The following is a 24,926-nucleotide window of genomic DNA, read 5'->3' on the forward strand; positions in this document are numbered from 1 at the left end:
GTTTTTCCCTGCATCAGAGTTGATTTAGTCAGGACTCGTAATGTAAGGAATGTCTATTGAGTTTCCCAATGCTTTTTTAACTCTATGATTGTAAAGTTAACAATTGTTAAATCATTGTTAAATGTTAAGTAGCGCCGTGGATCTCTGTCAATCTGAGTTCTACTTCATTGTTGCCGTGGAATTATTTTCAAGCCAGCTAATTCATTGTTTACTCCACCACATCCCGAGTGCAACCACAATTTACATATGAGATGGCAATTAGCGATTATTTATAATTAACACATTATTCATTTATTTTATTTTGTTATTCAGGACTGTCTATAAGGATGAAGACTATCATATATCTGTGTGTTGTGACTGCTGTCTTTGCTGCTCCAGCCCGGGTAAATATATATAGCAGATCTATCTATACTGAGCCTTCAATGTGACATGCTCGGAGCAAAGGGCACTTTTCTGTAATACAAAACACAAAAGAGCAGATCAAGTCAAAGAGAAGTGTGTGTCTGTAGTAACACCCGTGCAGCACCAATGGTGAGACGTGAAACACAAGTGCCCAACATGAGACTTCTTGGCGACAGGGGGCTGATAAGATTCCCATCAGACCACCCATGTGGTGGAGTTAGCGTCATGTGGGAATTTAATGATCATGCCATCCCAAGTCCAACCAAAATAGTGTCGGTCCGGGAAAATATGTCACAAAGATATGATCATTGTGTGTATCCTAAAAGTAATACAAACTGAAGAAAAGAGTGCAGTGCTCTAAAAATAATATAAAATTGGCTACCCAAACTTCAAAGAATATTCTTAGAACTCGAAGTCCGAGTGTCAAGAATTAAAAACACGCTAGGTAGTAAGACTACCCTCTGGCGCTAAATAGTGTGGTCATAGTGTGGTCGACATGTTTCAGCCTTCAGGGCATCTAACCCGGCTTTCTTCAGGACCTTGTATGGCAAATCTTGCTACTGCAACTACAGACAAGACGTCATAGTAAAAGAAGGACAAACATGTACTTGAAAAGTTACATCTGTATCAAAAACTTAGAATACTTAAGCGTCCACTCGAGGGGAAGTAATAAATCTTCTTCCTATCAAAAAAACCAAAGAGACAAAATGTTGAAGGCACAACAGGTACCACATTGACACCATAGTGCACACACGTGAAAACAATACAGACACACCTGCACGAATAATTTACATTCTGCATTGGAGAAAAGCATACTAGCTTAATCACATTGAGGATTTGCCTCAAAGGTGATACTCACCCAGCTTTGTGTGGGTGATGGCCTCACCTCACCCGGCAACCGCTCGGGAGTATGAGGCCCCGCTCTAAGATGTAGAAAAAGACACAGTAAGCACACAGCTTTCCCATGTTCAACCAATCGTTCTACATTCATGTTGGTTGAACATGGGAAAGCTCAATGTGATTAAGCTAGTATGCTTTTCTCCAATGCAGAATGTAAATTATTCGTGCAGGTGTGTCTGTATTGTTTTCACGTGTGTGCACTATGGTGTCAATGTGGTACCTGTTGTGCCTTCAACCTTTTGTCTCTTTGGTTTTTTTGATAGGAAGAAGATTTATTACTTCCCCTCGAGTGGACGCTTAAGTATTCTAAGTTTTTGATACAGATGTAACTTTTCAAGTACATGTTTGTCCTTCTTTTACTATGACGTCTTGTCTGTAGTTGCAGTAGCAAGATTTGCCATACAAGGTCCTGAAGAAAGCCGGGTTAGATGCCCTGAAGGCTGAAACATGTCGACCACACTATGACCACACTATTTAGCGCCAGAGGGTAGTCTTACTACCTAGCGTGTTTTTAATTCTTGACACTCGGACTTCGAGTTCTAAGAATATTCTTTGAAGTTTGGGTAGCCAATTTTATATTATTTTTAGAGCACTGCACTCTTTTCTTCAGTTTGTATTACTTTTAGGATACACACAATGATCATATCTTTGTGACATATTTTCCCGGACCGACACTATTTTGGTTGGACTTGGGATGGCATGATCATTAAATTCCCACATGACGCTAACTCCACCACATGGGTGGTCTGATGGGAATCTTATCAGCCCCCTGTCGCCAAGAAGTCTCATGTTGGGCACTTGTGTTTCACGTCTCACCATTGGTGCTGCACGGGTGTTACTACAGACACACACTTCTCTTTTACTTGATCTGCTCTTTTGTGTTTATCTGTAAGACTGGGGAGCGAGCAGACAGGTCATTAAACTGTCCCCCTGACCCTCCACATACCCTGTTTTGTTTCTTTTCACTTTTCTGTAATAGCAGTCAGTGCTCAAGGCTCCCACCCTGAACCCAGAAGCCAATCAGCCCATGCGACCAAGAACTTCGGTAGGAAAATCCAAGGAAATGTGTACCTATTTCAAATATATAGGGCAAGTAACTTCCTATAATCTTTCGAAAAGTATTGTATCAATGAGAACCATTTTTTTATATTAAAACATGTTATTGGAGTCCCTGAATGAGCACCCCACCTTCCCCTTCAACAAAACATACTTAAGCTAATGGTACCAATCTATATGAGATCATGGCACTGGCTCCCTCAAAAGTCTATTTTCATATGTACAGGAACCATAATTCAATGATTCATTCTCTCTCACTGAATCTTAGGCTGTGTTGGGCATTCATCCAAGAATGATACTCGCTGCTCTAATCCTTAGATCCTTAAGACTTTCCTCTAAAACTCACCAAATGAAGAGCATTTCCACAGTACATGGGCGATTGCACTACATGCCCCACTTACCTAATAGCAAAGATCAATCTTTGCGTCATACATAGCATGAACATTGTTACGGAGGAGATGTTACCATAGAATTATCTTAGGACCTCCTCTGATCCCCTGCACATATGTAACTGCTGTGTAGGGCAACCCCAAATAACCCTAACACTCAGCCACATCATGGATGACACCCAGCTCTTTTTTCCACATCTTCTGAAACTTTCATTCCACTGAGATTTTTTATAATATTAAAATCTTGTAAATGCAGGGGACAATATGTCGATCTTCTTCCATATCAGTGTGTTTCTATCATAGAGGAATGCAGAACCCTTTAAATTACTTGTGTATACCTCAGTCTATCCATCCCTTTCATCCACAAAAGTAGCTTCATTTGTTGAAATGGTTTATCTTGTCATCCTGATAAAAGGCGCCCCACTTTTATACACCTCGGCATTCTCTAATCCCGAAATACGCCATCAACAACACCTGTATAATAAGGGTCACCAAGTATTGGGGTGAATGGAGAGGGGTAGCAAGTGAGCTAGAGAACCTGCACTTCAAATCTATGGACTTTCCGAATGTCAGAGTAGTCTTAAAGGGTCTTGGATCACTGGCATAGATAGACATTGTGCCGCCCGTGGCTGTCCCTGCGCTTGCCACTGGTGACCTCTTGTAAGTGGGCAGAGGGGTAGGCGGGGGGGTGCTGGTGATTGATTCCCGCAGTGGCCACTTCGCATGAGCGGGGGAGTCCACCTCCCCCAAACTTGTGCGGCCGGGGCAGGCCGCACCTCCCTCGTCCCCCACCATACCCCCTCCAATGGTACGCCACTGACTTGGATCTATCTTTCTTGAAGTCATGGAAACTCTCAAAGCCAGATATGAACCAAAAAAGAACCAATTAATCTTGGTGTCCCTCTTGGACCATTCCAGTACACACAAATCTATTTTAACCATGTAACAGAGGGTTGTCAGAAAACATATCAACTGCACTTCTCTCTTTTGTTCTCAGAGGGTGCGGGAGGGGGAGTGAGGGGAGAAGGTAGTGATGCTCTCTTGCCTTAAAGAGGCATAGGACACCATTATTTCCCATTCCATTCCCACTTAGCCTGCACATGACTCCATCATATCTTATGGTTCACTTACAATGAAAAGTAATGCAGCTGTCCTTAGCCCTGAACTGCCCCGAGTTTTTCAGTGATGGCATTTTCTACGTTTTGTGTTTTGCTCTGTCTATAGTTAAGTGGTGTGTCATGTTGAATGACTTGCAAGTGTAACATGGCGGAGGTTAAAGTAGGAGTCTCTAAAGATAAGAAGACCAGCAATTCGCAGTGTTCAAAAAGTCCATTCAATATCTGACAACTTTCAAGAAATGTGACACTTGCAAAGTTTGAAAAGCTGACTGGGCAGTTGGAGTGGCCCTTTGCAGCAGCGTGAAAATAAACAACACCCAACCCCGGACCTAAACTTGATACCAAAAATGTTTTTTATTAATATGTTGATGAATTTCAGAAACATTCACAACATCAAGTCAACAATGCAGCACCCAAACATGAAGATCCCCTGCACACGTTAACAAACAGACGTTTGCGGATCATGTCTTCCTAATCCGCAGCAGTAGCCTGCTACAGCAAGTACCAACCTTCACACTGTTCACAGGTAGTCCAGGTGGCTGGGCTATACAGGGCGTGCACCTCACTCTGGGATATCATCAACAGCAGGTCCAGAACAAACATCCGTCATTCAGGGCCGGACTGCGAAGTGAAAGCAGCCCTGGCAAATTTTGCCAGACCAGCCCCTATCCGGTGCGTAGCGAGCGAGCGCAGCGAGCGAGCCCGACCGCTACTAGGGGGGCTTGGGGGGTTCTCCCCCCCAGAAAAATTTGGAAAATGACAGACCAAAATGGTGAATTTTACAGCACATTTTTCATTACATATTCAAATTGTATCAACTTTCAAAGCACAGTAAATAGTAGATGGTGACCTTAAAGAACATCAGGTTACCCACCCAGTCATATGTACCCATAGACATTCTTTCAGACAGCACCAAAAATAGACACAAGTAGTGAATCATAGATAACAAATTAAAAGTGAGAGTAACATTTTGTGGTTTCTCTGATAGAAATGGGTACCCCCAGCAAACAAGACATGTCACAAAGACTATATACATGGGCAATCACATGCATGGCCACTCTGTTATGGCATAGTTGTTCTAGAAGCAAGGATAAGTACATATGTTCAGCTGCTTTGAAGTGACAGGTCATGACTGCATATTTGGGGGCATGTCTGGCTGCTAAACGTTATCATATCAAAATGGTGAACACTGCATGTAGTCTCATGGAGTGCACCATGTTAGTAAACATTCTCTGTTTGCTTTCACTCCTGCAGTGTGTGCATTGCCTAGTGGCACTACCTTCCAAGAAGACCCACACACATACACTTCACATTTGGGGACAGTGGCTGTCGAAGCGTTTCATGTAACCGTGTGTAACAATAATAAAACACTGCTCGTAGGTTCATGTGCTGCACTATTTGAAGTGTAATGGAGGGAGAGAATATAGGTGAAGGGTAACACGTTTACCGAGGCCTATATTATAGTACCTATATGGAATATAACACTCCATAATTTCAGACTCTGGTCTGCAAGGCTGGCTGCACTGTACCAAAGACACAATTCAAACCTGGATCACCAGGTTCTATAGTCAGCAGCTCTAGGCACTCAGTCACATTTCTTACACAGTAGGAAAATTGAGTTTATTACAGTGGTACTTGTTTAATTGACTCATGAAGACTAAACGGCTGGAGTCGAACAATGCTGATTAGATCCTGTTATTTATAGGTGTTATATAAACTATTCAGAAATTGCATTACACAGTGAGATATATTCCTAGTTTACTTGTCAAGGCATAAATAGATGTGAAAAACAGGAGTTAACATGAGCAATGCCTAATAGGCTGGCAGTTTTCAGCAGATGCCTGAACCAGCAGACCAAGTGGAATTAAGTAATTTCTGCTTCACCTGTTTTTGGGAAAAATCTTTACACTGTGTCTTATGAAAGAACAGACCGTGAGGTTTTGTGTTAAGGTTGGTTCATAATTGATTTCTGTATATTATTATGGTAACCTAGTGTTAATATAAGCATCATCCTACAGATCTGAAAGCTTTAACCCTCCTGAGTAGCACAATGGCGAATTGTGGTTGAAGTACTTAATAGGATGTATACATTTAAAAGTTTTAAGAGAGAAAATACAAAAATTTACTTTTTAGACTTTAAGGTAGTACATTTTACATTTCATAAAATAAGTTCATTAACTTACTGACCTGTTGTACCAGCTCAAAGAAGCTGCTGAGATTGTATGCACTGCACTCAGCTGGATTAAGGAATGACAATAATAGGATTTAAAAAGGTAATTACTTGCCCTTATGAAAATATTATTAAAAAATATGACAGTGAGTTTGCGAACACAACTGCTTTGCGGCTTGTTCATTAAGCCACTTTGATGTTAGAGATATATAGAAGCTAGCAGAAAAGTTAAATGCATTAAAGCAGAGCACTTATTATATTAATACACCAATTGGAACTGTTTTCTGCCAGTGGTGAAATGGTAGAAAACCGATAAACAGACATAAGTGACGAAGTGCTAATTTACATTGGCCAAATAAATGTTCACTATCAAACGACACTTCAAGTTTACCAACTCTAGTTTCCCCCGCAGGCGGTGAAAGGGTAGAGAGGCCAAGTAGTAGCAAGTTGTGCTAGATTCCAGTGGTGGCTGGTGACATATGAAAGTGGTGAGCCGTAAATGTTCACGATGAGTGGCTGGTGGCAAGACCAACCGTCATAAGTGGGGCTGCGGGTGGGGAGGGCAGTTCGAGTCTCCCCTGGAGAAAGTTTTCAAAACAAGAGTGGGCAAATGGTGCATTTTCAAGCAAATTCCAGAAAGCAACGAGGTTAATAAAGAGCTATATAAAACTTGGAATATGTAAAGCATACGTCTTTAGATATAGTGTGGGTAATAGTAATTAACACATAACATGCAACACATTCGCTGCCATTCATTCCTGTCCAACAAAAATAACATTTAAAATTATTTTTTAGATATTCTATAACTTCTTGCAAGTAAAAGCCACTTCAGTTCTGCATCTTATATTGGTAATGTATAAATTATAGTATAAGGAACAGATTTACAACTGCAAACTCCCTGAGATGGTCACAAAACTAGCATCAAAGGCAAGGCGGGAGCCTCGTGGGATTTTCCTTTCTGAAAGTTTACACTACAGCCAGAGGCCATACGTGCTTCTTTGAATTTCCAATCTGCTCTGCTGTGCTTGATTCCAGGCCCTGCGTTCATGCCCTCATAAGTTACTTCAATGTATTGCTTGCATTTGGAAGGGGCTGAAAAGGCTGCTTTCCTTAAAGCCATTTGTCAGGCCATAAACACTATGCTCAGGATGGACATGGGCTGTAAACTACTTTTTACATTTGCGGAATGCATAAAGGTAGATGTCCAAGTCGAAAACTTTTCTTGTGAACAATTCCATCTTCTATGTACATATTGCCTTTCCATCATGTTGCACATTGAAAAGCCATGAAAACACCCCTTCATGATGCTCCTGCATCATGCTCCCATTGTAAGAAACCAACATATTGGCGCTGTATTCTGTTCAGTACTGGGTGCCCTTTCACTATGACCAATGCAAAAAACTCCTGGATGATGCTGCTGCTGACCATTGCTCTTACAAAAAGTCGTATGTACATTACATTACTCCTTCATTATACCAATGCATAAAAAGCCTGTACACAATAACCCTGTAAATTACCTTTAGAAGTTGAACTCGTACATTGTTACTCTACATAACAGAGCCCGGCACTGTGCCCGGTACTTTTATCCTCAGCAAAATGGTTTTACACAGATCGGCAGGAACACAAAGCATGTTACAATGCCTCAGCAACATGCCTCGGTCCACAGCCAGTGCAACATGCCCTCTCACAAAGTGCTTTCACATAACCCTCTGCAGGGTATCCCTTCCCACCGCCCCTGCAGAGATCCTCTTGCATGGATCACCATTTCAGAAATACTTACTTAGGGTGTCTGCATGCAGCCCCCGCTTGAAACTGCATAGATGGAGGCTGGCAGAGATGGAGGATGGCGGGGTGCATGCAGTGACACCATGTTGTTACCTTAAGTGCCGGGCCTGTCTGAGGTGTCCCGGGCCCCTTGGCAGCTGTGTGTAAAGCCCTCTTTTTCTTTGAGAAGCACCCTGGCTGCACAACCTCCTGCCTGTGAACGGTGTGCAATGCACATGACAATAATTACCAGGTACCAAGACTGCCATTGGTGCCAGCTACAGAGAGAGGCCATGCACACCTCACACATTACATGCATGGCACATAAAGGAGATATGTGGCCTATTTCAGGTGAAAGTTACCACAGATGAACAAGGAGACCTCTATGCTAATCATGGCTCCCTCGCTTGATCAAGATAGGTTATTCTCTGCAAATAGTTTTATCTCCATGTCGCTCAGTGCTCCTAGCAGTCACAATTAAAAGATTGAAAGCAGGCTAAACACAACTCTTGTGTGTAAAAAAACATATCTCAAAATGATTCCCTTTTTCCATAACACATACCATTACATTCAGCTTTTGACATAGCTATTTACGCGCATTACAGACAGATGCTCGGGTGAAGACGAATGTTCCACTGTTTGGCACACAAAAAAATACAATAAAAAGCCATAGTGGAGCTGCGCCAGACACGTGGGACAGGTCATGCTGCATCTGTCTAAACGGGATAGCAATTGAGCACTTCATTTGAAAAGTAAATGAGACACAAAAAGCTTTGTGCGCACAGAGACACAGCTCCATCCAAACTTGTTTTTAAATAAATAAATCATCCTTTTGGTCCGGCTCTAATTTAGAAATGTCAGCAGTGCAGAGTTATGATGAAACCATTCTTCCTATATTCGGAGAAAGGGTTTCCAGAACTTTAGCAAAGACCTGGCTGTGTTACCCCTGCTTATTATTTCCCTGGCTCCAGTTTTAGAGACACTGCGTCCCACTTGTGATTGCAGCAGGGCGGTTGTACGCTTTTTACACATAGGCCCAGCAGAGGTTTTGGCGCCTCTCGGCAAACCGCCCTCCCTATTCTGGAAGAGTCTTACCTGGTTTTCTGGTTTCTGGTTAAAGTTAGGTCGACCGGTTGAAACATTGGACAACGCCAGCAGCTTCTCTGACAGGATAGGGGGCCCGCAACAGGCTGGACACAGGAGCAGGCCTTTGACGTCCCACTTGCTTCCGGTATCAAACTGTAGACAATGTGCTGTTTTAGAGTTGAGTGAGGTTTCATACCAGAACCATCTCTGTACAGCCTTGCTCATTTTGCTACATAAATAGATGTTGCTACCTCACCTGCTGCATCTAAGTGCTACCCAGCGGCAACTGGTGACATTTGAGTGGTGAGGCGTAAAATAATTGTGATGTTGCACTGCAAGTGTAGTGTGCGAGCCGGACCAACCTAGATGGGGTTCGGGGGGGGGGGGGGGGGGTCTCCCCCCGAGAAAGTGTGTGTTGAGAAAGGAGTGGACAAATGGTGCATTTTCAAGCAAATTTGAGAAAGCAGGAAGGTTCATGTGGATATCCTAATTCTATCAGCAGCTAGGTCGCAAAGCAGTAGTAAGTGGCTTTTAACAACTTAAGCATTTTTCATGCTTTTTTTAAATTCAAATTAGAGAGTTTCAATATGATTTAAAACGAAGACTCCTAAAAAAGACTGTTGCTGCACCCTGTAAGAGACAAGGTAGTATAGAAGCTTACACTACTTGCTATAATTAGTACCTGAGAGGATGTGAAGAAAGAGATATGACATGAAATAGGCAAACATGTTTTAGTGATTGATTGTCACTAGAACACAGGTCATTAAATGCGCTTAAAAGGAGTGGTGCAGGCTCAGGAGTAACATTAAGAAATATTTTTCGGGCTGACGTTTCAAGGGTCCCCGAACTTGCAGTCTTTCTATAATATGCAAACAACCAACCTCCCTAAATGATGCTTTTACACCTTAGTTTCACAAACTGGCAAAAAAACTTTAGAATGAGAAACACTCTGTGCGACGATACAAACTGTGATTGAATTATAGAAAATTCTGCACAATCCCCCGGAGGAACGCAGGATGAAAATGGTACGAAGAGATGACAAACTACCGGACGACTTGCAAACCCCTGCTTTACGTAAAACGATGCTTTACGTGTTCACAAGGGGCCCGGGACCCAAGAGGGTGTCTGGGGTGGGGGTGATTTGCGTGTGATATTAAATAGATGCTTATGTTTTGTTCCTAAACCTACATCCGAATATTTTTTTCACCTTGCCGTCGATGAACAAACTAACGCAACTGCAGTAATGGGAAACAGAGTAAGCCTGGAAACTATAACAATGGTAGTCTTACTGCCGCGCCACAGGGACGTTTGGAAACTGAGGGTAAGAAATGTGCCGGATACATCGACATCAAACTACGAACTTTCCCTGCTAACCGAAATGGTACAAGTAATGAAAAAGATGCAGCGACACGCAACTCTGACATATATTATCACTTAATTAACAATTACTTCTACTGCCGAGACCCAGTGCTGGAAAAATACACCCAAAAAAGTGCCTTTTAAATGTGTTGCTGCTTTTGAATGAATCTTGCCCATAGCTATGATGGCAGTATGGAAAGGTAACACTTTCTATACATTTCCTGCCTGCTGTTTACACATAAATCCATCATGTTCTTCATCTTTACCCTTATAACTTGATACTGCTGTTTCTTTTATCCTGTGACACCGAAAAAATGTTGGTGACTTATTAATCATGCCCATTTGACACATATTTAAACCAACAATTGGTTGCAATAAAGATTGAATACCAAGAGTGTTACCTAGTTCACATGACCTAGAATGGCTATAAAGCAATGTAAAGGGCAAACCCCATGGTCCTCCTGCAGCTGTGGTACAGCAGGTAAAGTGACATTACAGCTAGATTATCTCGTCCTTTACAACCAATTTCACATACTGATGGCACACAGCAACCTTATTTTGCCTCTACTAGCTACAGTAAAAGCTGTCGATAATTAATATGGAAACTTTAAAAAATATATATTGTCAACAAAGACACTGTAGACCAGATCGCTTTGCATGTTTTCTCTCGTGAAGAGAAACTGCAAAATGTGCTCACTCCTTTGTAGCAATCCTGCATATTTTTCAAGACAACTCCCCATCCTGCGACCCCTATCACTAACATGTTTGCATTGATTTGTTCCATTCTTGAAGCTACATGCAATTTATCTATGCACTCTCATTAGAATACAGGCGGTAGACTACACTAAGTCAATGACGTTTTGTTTGATTGAATTTTTCAAGAGAACACAAAAGAACCTTGCCATTAAAATAGTCCTTTCTTTTCCAGCATGAAGGTGAAAGGTTTTTAAAGTGTTGTGATGTTCAGTAATGAGCCTCTATCTAAATTATCATTGGTGACAAACTCACCAAGCACTTTTTTTTCGAGGACTCATAGTTATGAAATGCCAGAGCTGCCACTTTCTTTCCTGTAATTATAGGCTAGCTTGCATATCTTCAATGGTAATTTATAGAACAGTCTCCAGTGGATTACCGAGAACTTGAAAAACACATACATACCAGTCCGCAACAACCCCCTTCTCCTTCCCTCGCCATTGTTTACCGGTGATATGTAAAATAATGGCCCCCTTTCATTCCCTCGCTTAATTATGCGAATCACGGTACAGGAATAGTGCAAAAAACAAATGCATGCCATGCGACTCAATAAATAGGGTGAACATTAAATTATGAATGCGCGTATTTAAAATTGATTACCCTTTCGGGAATGATTCTGTCGCATGTTTTTGCAGCATCTCATTGTGCTCACCAGTGTCAGTTTTGTGACCTGCTTGCTGGCACCAGCATTTCTTATGGCCAACTTGCTTCAAATACTGTCTGCCGTGGTCTTGCAATGTTCACAGTGCTAGCTCCTTGCACTGCCCAAAAGTGTCATCAACGTGCATGAGAGCTCACCAGTGTGTCCTCAGCTGCTGCCCCATTCTAGTTTATCATGCTGTGCACCAGTGCAAGCGTATCATGCAGCTCACATTTTCACGCTTGTGTGTGATACAGCATCTGACGCAAACACATTAGATCGCCCAACAGTAACAGCTTCACGAGTCACCTGCTTCTCACGTGGCCCATAGGTTGCCCCTCTGTGCCACTGCCTTGCTGTGGATGTTCCTGACGCTTTTCACCAGTGTCCTCATCCTGCCCATGAAGCGCTAACGTTGTACTATGCTTACACCATTTAGCATCACACGTTCTTAGGAAGGGGACTACAGACCCTGTGCCCAGTCAATGCATGACCTCTTCGCTGAGACTGCAACATCACTGGCTGGTAGCACATTGTGACGATAGTGGCCATAGTGAAATAACAGTGTGCAGGATTACCACATACCAATATATTTAGCAAACAATGTGGTGGGGCCACTGGTGAGATAGCTGGGGGCAGAGGCGCCACTGATGTAGTTGGGTGGAATTAACAAGGGCAGGAGGGGCTGCGGGCCTGCTTTTTAAACCCAGTCTGTTTTCTCCTTGGTGTGTGTGACTATGGGCCTCCATACCTGCTAACGTTCATAGTCGTAGAGGCCTTAGGGGGTAGGAAGACCCCCCTTACAGGGGCTGAGGCCCCTTTCGGCAGATTTGATTGAGTGTGGCAGTTGGACCGGGGCACCTTCACTACGCCCAACTATGCTCTGCTATGGAAGGCCAGGCAGTGTCCAGTCAGGGTTCAGAGTCGGGTGTACGAATTAATTAATTGGATTTCATTTGTTTAGTTCTCCCATTGCAGGCCCGTCCCCTTCACCCCTCCCTTTATTTTGGAAATGTGGAAACTGAAAGGGAAGTGTTTTTATTAAAAAGGGGTAAACAGTTCTACAATTTAGCATGACGACACTCACCTGCAGACAGGGGGCCGGAGGGCTAGTTAGAAACAATTAAATGTTCCGCCTCGCTCATTTTCGATGCTTGACTCGTGACTCGTGTCTGCCTCATTGACCTCTCGCATGCGCATTTGGGGCCCATCGGGAGACGGGGAGGGGAAGAACCGACTGGACACAGTTGTAAAGTGTGATAAAGGCCGCTTTTATTGGAAAACAGGTGCATCCTGAAAACATACCCCAACCTTGGCCTTTGCCGTACAAAACTAGGCCTAACTAATTATACATATACCTGACTAATCCCCCCACCCCTAAACAGTTCCCCGTCAACATCATAAACATCCTCATCAATTGCCCAAACGCCTGTCTCAACTGTTTTAACATCTGCCATATGTACACTCCCTCCCCTTCAACCAGTAACACTCCTTCCTCCTATCCTACCCCCCCCATTTAACTAGGGAAAAGCGCCATCCGACATAAAACATTCCAGCACCTGCTCCCAGCGACAACACTTCTCAACCCTAACACAGAAAGCACCTGCTACCAACAAAAACCCCTCTTCCCAACCCCAGAAAGCAAGAACCCCCCCCCCCCCGGACCTATCCCCCCCTACATCACACCCCCAAAACCTAACCTACGGGTGGGCGGGTGGGACAACGCTAGACAAAGCCCCCCGGCTGCTGGGTCACTGTCCCACGAAATGGTGCACAGTGACCCAAAATGGCCGCTTTTTAACCCTACAAGCCCAAAAGTAGCCCAAACCCCACCAGCAAGCCCAACCAGCCCAAAGTCCCTTCCTGTGTTCCCTCTAAATTCTTCCCCCCACCCTTCCTCCCGGGGCCCCAAACTCCCCGGGGGGGCGAGCCTCCCTCCGGTCGGCCACCCCCCGCAAAGCCCCATTGGGGCCCATCGGGAGACGGGGAGGGGAAGAACCGACCGGACACAGTTGTAAAGTGTGATAAAGGCCGCTTTTATTGGAAAACAGGTGCATCCTGAAAACATACCCCAACCTTGGCCTTTGCCGTACAAAACTAGGCCTAACTAATTATACATATACCTGACCAATCCCCCACCCCCACCCCTAAACAGTTCCCCGTCAACATCATAAACATCCTCATCAATTACCCAAACGCCTGCCTCAACTGTTTTAACATCTGCCATATGTACACTCCCTCCCCTTCAACCAGTAAAACTCCTTCCTCCTATCCTACCCCCCCCCCATTTAACTAGGGAAAAGCGCCACTCGAAAGCCCTTTACTGCTTTCGACCCCCCCCCTTTAGGACCCTTGCACCTTCGGATACCTTTGCACCCCTATTGCCCGGTCCAACGCTTCCTTCAGCTGTACAATATATAGCTCCATCCCATATCTGGACAAATGCACTCCATCCTCCATGAAAAAATAGACCGCCCCATACTTCAGTTCCGGGTGCTCCATTCTGCCCACCCCTTCCTTCTCACAAAAGGCCCTCATCTCCCTGTTAATCTTCCTCCTTGTCCTGTCAATAGCCCCCGGTCTCTCCGCCCCCCTCCAACATCTCCTGGGTATAAATTCCGACCAGATGACGTAACACCCCGCCCACTGCCTCTTGATCTCCAGTAAATCTCTCCTCATTTGTTTTACCAGTGCCAGTCCCTTACACTGCACCAGATCGTTTTCCCCCAGGTGAACGACCAAAACATCCGGGCACACCCCCCCCCGCACAACTTTATTCAAAACCGGCACCAACTCGTGCCAACGCATGCCCCCTTTTCCCCTCCAATGACACCTAAACAACTGTTCATCCAATTCAAGGTTAAGGTTCCTGTATTTGTCTGACTCGGCCCTCTCCGCTCTCTTTACAAAAGAATGGCCCACCACGTATATAGACACTGCTGCTGCCGTAGGCCCCGCCACCGCACCTGAAAAGAGACATATGTAAGCAGCAAGTCCAAAACGGCAGCCTAGTCCACCACTACCCCTCGCAACCTGACATACGTCTTATAACAGTCTGATTTCCAGCGCCCCAACTGTTTAATTTCCTCCTTCCCCCAACCTTTCCGCGCCGCCTCCGTCGCCGCCCCGATGCGAAATGAATGCGTCCCGAACTCCTTTGGATCCTCACCCATAGACCGCAGGGCGTGCCGCAGGACCCACAGCAACTGCGCAGCCGTCACCCGTCCCGCCTCTCTCCGGCCGAACACCTCCGCCCCAGCCTGCACCCCTCTGTCCGCCAGCCGTCTCCCCCACGCTACCAGACACAATGCCTCCGAACCCCCAGGTCCCAGCAACACCCAAGTACCCCTCCCTCGCTGATCAGTCTTGGACCGTTGAAGCCGCACTGCCACCTCCCGGCCTCGAAACTCCACGTCCCCCCACGTCAGACCCAAACGCCCCTTCAGACCCACCAGCTCCGACACCCGAAAAGCTCCGAAATACATCCACGACATCAATGTGGAAAACCGCACCGTCTCCTCCCGATCCCTGCACACTACTGGCAAACAGCCCACCAAACCTTCCAACAGTGTCTCCGTAATAGGCCGTCTCCTCTGCACCCGATCCCCTCTCTCCCTCTCCCAACCCTCCAGAAGACGTCCTCCCAATTCACCCGCCGAGGGGGCATACCCCCACCAAAGCTTGCCCATTAACGCCAAACCGGCCAGTTTTCCCGCAATCGTCACTCTCGCCAAACCCTTGTCCATTAAACCCAGCATGAAGCGCACCACCTGTTCCTCCTGACGCCACTTGCCCCGCTGCCTTACCGCTCCAAATTGCAGGAACTCCCGCCAAGCCTGCTCGTAGCTCCTCCACGTGGACGCTGCCAAGGACGACCTCACCAACTGAACGACCCGCGCTCTCCCACCAACCACATCTCCGCCGGCACCTTCGTCTTGACCGCTGCCGCCTCCGTGGCTAGCCCATGGAACCTCTGCCACTGTGAACGAGACAAAGCGTCCGCAATGTCATTGTCCACACCCGGCACATGTTGAGCCCGGAACAAGATATTGTGCTCCAAACACCTCAAAACAAAAACGCGCATCAGCTTTAGCACCTGGGGCTCCCTGGCAGACTGCCGGTTCACCACCTGCACCACCGACATATTGTCCACCTTGAACAACACACGCCTGTGCGCCAGCTCCCGCGCCCACACTGTCACAGCCACCACCAACGGGAAAAATTCCAAGAAAGCAATGCTCCTACGCCCAGCCTGCCACTGCTCCGGCCATTGCTCCACGCACCACCTGCCCGCCCAGTAGAGTCCGAAACCTCCGACTCCCGCTGCGTCCGATGACATCGTCACATCCCACTCCCAATCCTCCGGGGGCGCCATGGGAACACCGTTGAAACGCTCCAAAAAAGCCAACCACATGCTCAGATCTTCTCTCGCGCCCGCCGATAGTCGTACATGATGATGGAGCAGTGACAAACCGGACAAGGCCAATCCCAACCGCCGACAAAAGGTCCGCCCCGCTCGCACCACGCGGCACGCGAAATTCAAATGCCCCAGCAACACCTGCACCTCTCGCACCAACACCTTTCGCTTTGTCAACATGCCCCTCACCAACGCCACCATCACCGCCCGCTTGTCCTCCGGTAGGCGTGCTTCCATGGCCGCTGAGTCGAGCTCTATCCCGAGGAACGACAGCACCGTGCTGGGCCCTTGCGTCTTCTCTGGCGCCAAAGGAACCCCCAGGTAACCCATCAGGTCCGTAAAACTGCCCAGATGCTGCTGGCAGTCCGTCGAACCGGGCCGACCCACCAGGAAGAAGTCGTCCAGGTAATGCGTTATCGCCTCAGAGCCTGTGCGCCAGGAAAAAGCCCACTGCAAAAAAGAGCTGAATCGCTCGAACAGGGCACACGACACGGAGCACCCCATCGGAAGCGCTCTATCGACAAAAATTAGCCCATCAAGCTGGATCCCCAGCAACTGATGATCAGCTGGGTGAACCGGCAGCAATCTAAACGCCGATTTTACATCGCATTTCGCCATGAGCGCCCCCCGACCCGCCGTCGTCACCAACTTCCTCGCGACGTCCACGGACGAGTAGGACACCGACGCCAAATCCGCCGAGATAAAGTCGTTCACCGACGCGCCCTCCGGCCATGAGAGATGTTGAATCAGGCGGAATTGACCCTGCTCTTTCTTTGGGACCACTCCAATGGGTGAAATGATCAAATCCGGCAACGGCGCCTCCTCGAAAGGACCCACCATCCTCCCTTCTTTCACTTCCTTGAAGAGCTTCTCCCGGACGATACCCTTGTGTGCGTTCACGGATTTCAGGTTCTCAGCCCATCGAGCAATCCGCGGACCCTCGTACCCCAACCGGAAACCCTCCCTGAAACCCCGACGCAGCACCGCCGCATCGTCTGCCCGCGGATATGCCTCCAAGAACGGTTCCAGCCGATCCAACCTAACCGGTGTACGAGCCTTTTCCCAGGGTACTCGCCCCCCCCTTCCGCCCCCCCTTCCCCTGCCGAGCCCGGGGGCCAGGTACTGACCTCCCACGAAATGGTGCACAGTGACCCAAAATGGCCGCTTTTTAACCCTACAAGCCCAAAAGTAGCCCAAACCCCACCAGCAAGCCCAACCAGCCCAAAGTCCCTTCCTGTGTTCCCTCTAAATTCTTCCCCCCACCCTTCCTCCCGGGGCCCCAAACTCCCCGGGGGGGCAAGCCTCCCTCCGGTCGGCCACCCCCCGCAAAGCCCCATTAGCGCGAGCCTGGCCCCACTGCGCATGATCCGTCTTTCAAATCCATACCCCACCCGGCTAGTAAGGGGCGACCTAGGCCGCGCGCAGACGCGGGGGCCAGGCGGAGGAGGAGACATCTGCGCACTGCCTGCGCCATGGATCTGCATGAACAGCAGCAAGTGGCGCATTTATTTAATTAATTTTACATGGAATACTGCCAGCGTTATGCACACACAGGCACAGCAGCACATTTAGCATTAATTATGCAGCAGATAGAACTAGCTGCTACTCGCGGACTGTCTCGGTGTCACCAGGGACAGGTCCAAATTAATTCCAAACTGGCCCGGCGGCCCCCTGGCACAAAACCGGCCCCCCTGACAGAAAACCGGCCCCCACCCCATCCAGCCTACCGGGGGATTGCCCGGTGCCCGGACCTGCCGTCATTGCACGTCAATCTTGAATCACATCAGGGGCCCTGGCATCAGTTTGCACCATGGTAAGCCATAACTCTTCTGCTAACAGCCATTCGCGGGCTCCCTTGAACCACACCTGTAGTGAGGGACCCCCAGCCTGAGCCCAGTGAATCATTATTGTATTGTATTGTAATTGGATTTATATAGCGCTTACTACTCCTGACAAGGCGTCAAAGTGCTTTATGGTGGGTAGCACGCTACTCTGGAACCCAAGGTTATTGGTTAGTGGTTAGTTCAGTGTTTAATGTTGGTTATTGTGGTTAGTCATGTGCTCTCAAGAAAACTTGCATCCGTTTGCTCCAATTACTTTGTGATCTATTAATACCAGTCAGGTGTGATCATTAGTGGGGGCTATGTGGTTCCAGGTGAATGGTCAGTGAGATAGATAGGCTGGTGGAGATTAGATAACGTTAGATTACAGGGATAGCGATTTAAAGAGGAGAGGTTGTGATCTATTAAATGAAGTATCAGCCAATTGCAGAATTAGAATAAGAAGGACTGAGGCAGACAGGCATGAGAGGAGGCTGTACTCAGAGAAGAAAGCATGCGGAGGATGGAAGGTATGATGAGGGCCACTCTGAAGAAAGAACGGAGAGGAATCAAGCAAGACTAAATCGAGGCCAATTTTTCATGCATGGTTTAGGAGTATAGTGGAAGAAGGCTTTCTGAGTTAGCAAGTAGTCAGAGAATGTAAGCCGGTGAAAGCAATACTATTGGAACCATGGACTGTTTCTGCTTTTTGCCAGCAGCAATACCAGTGATGAAAACAGATATTGGATTTTTCCTTTTTTGAAAGTAGGTTAGTGCACAATGCCTTAAGGAGCACTCCACCATTAGATATGGTATTGCAGATAAATGTTAAAAAAACATGTTCCAATAGTTGATGACTAATGGGCACGTACATAACATTTGGAGTAGGTTGGCCGTCGACTGTCTGTATCTAGGACATTCCTGTTTGTGTTGGGTAGAGTTTATTAAGGATACATGGAACTAGATAGTCATGATCAATCAATCAATCAATCATGCCATTTGTATAGCGCTACTCACCCGGGAGGGTCTCAAGGCGCTTGGGGGGAGGGGTATGCTACTGCTCGAACAGCCAGGTCTTGAGTTGTTTCCTGAAGGCGAGATGGTCCTGGGTCAGCCGAAGGTGGATGGGGAGGGAGTTCCAAGTCTTGGCAGCCAGGTAAGAGAAGGATCTTCCTCCGGCGGTGGCTCTTCGGATGCGTGGTACGGCTGCAAGGGCGAGGCTGGTGGACCGTAGCTGGCGGGTGGGCGTGTAGAAGGTCAGGTGGTTGTTGAGGTACTTGGGGCCCAGGTCGTGGAGAGACTTGTGTGCGTGGGTGAGGAGCCGGAACGTGATCCTCTTGTCGACGGGGAGCCAGTGCAGGTTCCTCAGGTGGCTGGAGATGTGGCTGCGTCGGGGGACATCCAGGATGAGTCAGGCGGAGGCGTTCTGGATGCGCTGGAGTCTTTTCTGTAGCTTGGCTGTGGTTCCGGCGTAGAGGGCGTTTCCGTAGTCCAGTCGGCTGGTGACGAGTGCCTGGGTGACAGTCTTCCTGGTCTCGGTCGGGATCCAGCGGAAGATCTTGCGAAGCATGCGCAGGGTGTTGAAGCACGATGAGGAGACGGCGTTGACTTGTCTGGTCATCGAGAGGGAGGGGTCCAGGATGAAGCCCAGGTTGCGTGCGTGGTCGGTTGGCTTGGGTGTGGTGCCCAGGGCTGGGGGCCACCAGGAGTCGTCGCAGGCGGAGGGCGAAGATCCCAGGATGAGGACTTCCATCTTGTCCGAGTTCAGTTTCAGGCGGCTGTCCTTCATCCACTCGGCGACGTCTTTCATCCCTTCGTGTAGGCAGGTTCTGGCGGTATCTTAAATCGTACAAGGTGAAACCTAGCAGTACTAGACTCCTTCTTGGAATAACCAAGTACCCTTTCCTACTCAGAGTTTGCAAATGGGACACCTACATCCTACTCCCACTTAACCCGTATTTTCAAGAGGGGTGCACTCTATCATTTACCACTTCCTTATATATCAGGCACATGTATCTACCCCCCTCCTGTAGGTTTGCCATGGCATTGACCATATATGTTTCTGTGGATCGCCCTGGGAAACCTGTCCAGCACAGGCACAACGCCACGTTGAGCCTTGCAAAGGTTAGCAATTGCCCCGGTCCAATGTCAAATTTTTGTCTTGCTTCCTCAAATGTCATATAAATGTATTTCTCCCTTGTAGAAATCCCAAAGTTTTTGGCAACCTCCCTTCATCCAGCCCGCCCCCGGGGCAATTAATCTAAGATCCAGAAATGCTGGGTAGGTCCAGATCTTCACATCAGACCTAAAAGGAGTACCTCCCACCCTATATCTACAGAAGTGATCCCAAACTTGAGACATCAATGCCACTGAGTATGGCACCATCCATGACTCCAGGAGAATGGTCAGGTTCACCACACTTAGCCCCCTCAGGGGAAGCAGCCATAAAAGAGTGCCTTTTCCCTGTTAGCAGTATCCATTTGTCACAGCTGGTAATGTTGCAAATGTGATTCCAAATAATAGTATTCAAAGTCCTTCCTTCAAGAAAAGGGAGTTGAAGTGTACCCAGTTTACCTCTAGGGCACGTGCTGTCCCAGAGACACAGAGCGAGGTTCTTATAAATCCAACGAAACTGACTGGGGTAACAGGCACATAGTGCCCTGGAATGTGTAAAGAAATCTACAAAGCATAATCATTTTACAGCCACCCTGCCTGCAAGGGACGGAGGCAGCCTCCGCCAGAAGGGGATAGAGTGCTCTAGGCCAGCCAAGAGGTCCTTACTATTCAAGGTAAGGTCCTAGTCCAGGGTGTGGGACACATGTATCCCCAAATAGTTGAAGGACCGTGACCACCACACTACTTCCAAGTCTGGAAGACTCTCCAGCAGCACATTTACAAGAGCACCCATGGGGAACAGTTTAGAATTATTCCACTTGGTGATCAGTCCTGACACCTGACGGAATTCTCCCAATAAGTGCAGTAGTCGAGGCACAGATTAATCCAGGTCCATCATGTAGACCTGTTTGTCCTCAGCATACATGGACACCACATGTTGAAAGCCTAATTCAAATATCTTTGTCTGCCACTTCATTGCGCAACTTTTTACCAGCAGTTTTATGGCCAGTGCAAACAGCAGTGGTGACAGCTGGCACCTCAATGCTTACCCTGCTCCAGCTCTCACTTAAGGGACACAAGCCTCTTGTTCATACTCTGGCCTAGGGACAGGTGTACCACAATTTGATCCATAATTGCACTCAGTCCAAAAATGTTCTCCATCAGAACCCAAAGTACATAATCTTACCCCAACTGTATTAAATACCTTTATGATGTCAAGTGAGGACTCTGTATAACATCTGCTGTCTCAGTGCAGAGAGTGCTCCATATATGCCAGGAGGTGGAGATTAAAAATTGCACTCCTGTGTGGGATAAAGCCTGTCTTATCCTCATTGACTAGTAAATGCATAACCCCCACCAAGTGGGCCAAGAGCTTACTAATAATTTTAGTGTGTGTGTTAATCATGGACAGAGGGTTGTAGGACCCAACACGGCATGGTCCCTCCCAGGCTTAGGAATCACTATGACTGAAGCCTCCCTCATCATCAGCGGGAGGAGTCCCTCTTGGAGTGCCTCCTCTGCCACCTCTCTGAGCTTTTCCACAAGGAGTGCAGGCACCAGTTTGTAAAACTCAGGCAGTAGACCATCCGTCTCTAATGTTTTCCAGTTCTACATGTTGCCTAGGGCTGCAAATTGTTCTGCACAGGTTATGGGTAGATCCAGTTCCTCGCAAAAAGACCATTTCCAGGGGGCCAGATGAGCCAACTTCAGATATTCAATTATCTGACATTCATCCGATGTCTTCTTCTGTGTATACACTTTTGGCAACTGTGCTTAGAAAGTCCTCATTGATGTCAACAATACAGTGCGCAGCATCAGTGACAATGGCATACTGAGTCTATTGAGTTCTCCCAGATGGAGCCAATCCAGTAGGGATCCAGTTTTATCCTCCTCCTGGTGCAGTCGCTGTGGAAATGTTTGATGAGTATGTTTAACTAAACTATGATATACCTCATTCAGTTGGCACTTTACTTCCACAATTGTCATCGCGTCCCCTCCCTGTTGGGGCATTCGTGCTTCCAACTTGGTCATACATCACTCCCAGTCCCTAATTTCCCTTTCCAGCTTTCCAGTCACTCCCACTATTCGGTCCGTGGTGGACCCCCAAACTACCACCTTCATGCCCTCCCACTCAGTGGCCCTTTTAGTGATCGACCTCCACTTATCCTCAAAGTAGACAGTTAAGGTGAGGAGAAGGTGGGCAACAAACTGCATCCATAAGGGCCCATGTCCTCTTCCTCCAGGTTGAAATTTGTGCACTTTTTGCTGATAAAAAATGGTCCAACTGTAGGAACCATGCAGCAGTGAGTAATGCAAATATATATTGGTGCATGCAGATGGCGGAGCAGCCAATGGTCAACCAAATGCAAATTATATTGACAACATCAATCAATTTAGTGGACATCCTTGCCGCTGGGCGATCCCTCACAAGGTGTCTGTCCAACTCCAACTGAGGGGACATGACACAGCTAAAGTCACCTGCCCAGATAATGGGGACCCTTAAATGGGGCAGAGTCAGTGGCTGCATTTTAAGGATAAAGGTGGTGCCATCAACATTGTTGCCGGCTATAAACAGTGAGGAGACAAAGAGGAGGTCCATCCAGGCACCCACAATCCTTAAATATATACCAAATATTGATGTTTACTTCATCAGCATTGTACTATTTATATTCATAATTACTTCTACTTTCAATATATTAAACCATATCTTCCCTGTATACAAAATTGTCTCTAATGTCCTTATTACAGTCGAGCGGTGATGCCTCTAGCCACCGGTAGTAAGACAATGACCTAGTTGCTTAGCTGAAATAAGTTATTACAGTTGCATGTTATTAGAGCCAGCAACCAAAGGTGAAAGGCGGGTCAAGGAGCATCGTTACAGCGCCTGTTTAAAAAAAGGAACATCAAAACAGTTTTTATCTTCTATGTATATTTTTCGTAAATGAAACTTGAAAGCAGATATTTATGACAACATGTTTATTTTTCGTATGCTACAGTTCATTACATGAAATAATACATTTCACTGCATGTTGCCACCCATTCCGAGATAAAGCCCTTAAAGCTATTCTTTCATGTTTTTGCCACAAACCCCATTTTCTTTTTGGTGTGTTTAAATTTGCACTATTGATTCTTATACGGAGGGGGTGTATTGCTATTGGTATATGATCCTTCAGGGAAGCAGTGTTGGCTTACTTTGAGCCCTCTAACAGCATGCTAAATTGTACTTTGGTCAAATTCATCCACTGCCTCTCAAAAAAGATAGAGGCCCAGGACTTTCTAGGCGAAGGGCCGAGCAGTGAATTGGTCGTAACCCTCTCCCTCTGACTGTTCCATCTTGACCTAATAACCCCCTCTCAGCTGGGATCATCAAACATGACTGGTTGTCATCCCTGGGTCAGGTTGCACAGGGGTCTAGGAAGTGTACAAACTTACTCCAGTCCAACTTTTCACACTTTCCTATTCCAACGGTGCTACATCCCTGGCTTTCCCTATTTTGCCTAAGCACACACTTTAGGAGACTGAATCACACCTTGCCACATGTAAATCCAGTACTTTTAAGCGAATTTTGAAAACTTGGATCTGATGCTATTTAAAAAGGTTGCAAAGGTTTTTAATTAATCATACTATAAAGTATTTTTATATTCCACTATAGATTCTGCTTTCTTCTTCATGTCTGTAACCACACCATTGATTTCTCGTGAAGGAGTTAAGCTTGTTGTGAGATACATGATGGTGTGAATGTGTTATAAGGAATAAAATACCCTCTGCTTTACGGTAAAATGCAATTGCAAGTCTCTGTGGAATTCCATGGTCTTATAACGGAATTCCTCAATGACTAGTAATAACCTTATAATGTAGAGCGGGGGGCACTTCAGTCATATATAATGCAGTTTCCTATTCTGGATTCATCTATAGAATGCCTACCCAAGTGTAGACAGCTATAGACATAAGAGTACCTATGACATTAAAATCGCTGTCTTTAGAAAAGTGTAATAATTTTACCATGCTTTATGAACTTCACCAAGTCCTCGCAGGATGGACTACAGCAACAAAGATAATATAGGTTAAGGAGAGCTTTTTAAGATCTTTTCCCCTACTTCAATGTACACCACAGATGCAACCCAAACATAACATCAGACTCACAGATGCAACCCAAACATAACATCAGACTCACACCAGTTTCGATGGCAAGTTGGAAGACCTTCCCTAATGGCACACAATTGCAGACAAAAGCATCAAACCACTCCACCTGGTTAGGACCTGGTAGCCATCAAACCACCCCAACAATGCAACCTAGTTAGGGCCAGTCGTGACCCTCAACAACAGAGGATCTCCTAAGGTTAAATTAAACCTGCAGAAACTTGGCCTACACCAAAATGGATTATAGCAATGGCAAACATGGTCTATATAAAAGAAGAGCTAAACATAACAAATAGAGAAAGTATCCACTGCTCGTGTCTTTACTAGAAATTATTTAACCGCATGCGTGCGGGCGGAATTCCGCTCGTACGCTGAGATATGCGAAAGCGCATGTTACGTGACGAGCTGGGCTCGTCATCAGCGTAGCAGGAGGCTACCTCATGACGAGCCCAGCTCGTCATCAGCGTCGAAGGGGTTAAATTTTATTATATTCACAATAGCAGCCTCTGATTAACTTTTTTGACGGAACATTGTTTATTTTCAGAAAGCAAAACCTGCGAAAGCTGCAGCAAATTCGAGTGCACAGGTACTTTTCTCTAGTTCTCTCTTTGCTGTTTCATGTGCTCTTCTAAGTCTGTGTTGTCCATGTGTTGGCCTTGCTAGTTCTTACCTCTAACTGGAGGCTTTTTTTCAGATGGATATTACACCGGTTGTACCTATGGCTGGAGTTCCTATGAATCCACTAAATCCAATGAACCAAATGAATCCAATGGGGCCTGAGGTAACAATAACATTCT

General features: G+C 46.5%; 1 long non-coding RNA gene across 1 annotated transcript in view; it reads left to right on the forward strand.

Moving 5' to 3' along the window:
• The first annotated feature begins 321 nt into the window (after positions 1-321).
• Positions 322-24,926, forward strand: part of LOC144819698 (uncharacterized) — a 37,212-nt gene continuing 12,607 nt past the window's right edge. Inside the window, exons 1-3 of the long non-coding RNA XR_013607517.1 lie at positions 322-383; positions 24,674-24,715; positions 24,824-24,910. This is a non-coding gene — a long non-coding RNA (uncharacterized LOC144819698). The remainder of the gene's footprint in view (positions 384-24,673; positions 24,716-24,823; positions 24,911-24,926) is intronic.

This window comes from Lissotriton helveticus, chromosome 2_1 (genome assembly GCF_964261635.1).
Source record: "Lissotriton helveticus chromosome 2_1, aLisHel1.1, whole genome shotgun sequence".
NCBI classification, from domain to species: domain Eukaryota; kingdom Metazoa; phylum Chordata; class Amphibia; order Caudata; family Salamandridae; genus Lissotriton; species Lissotriton helveticus.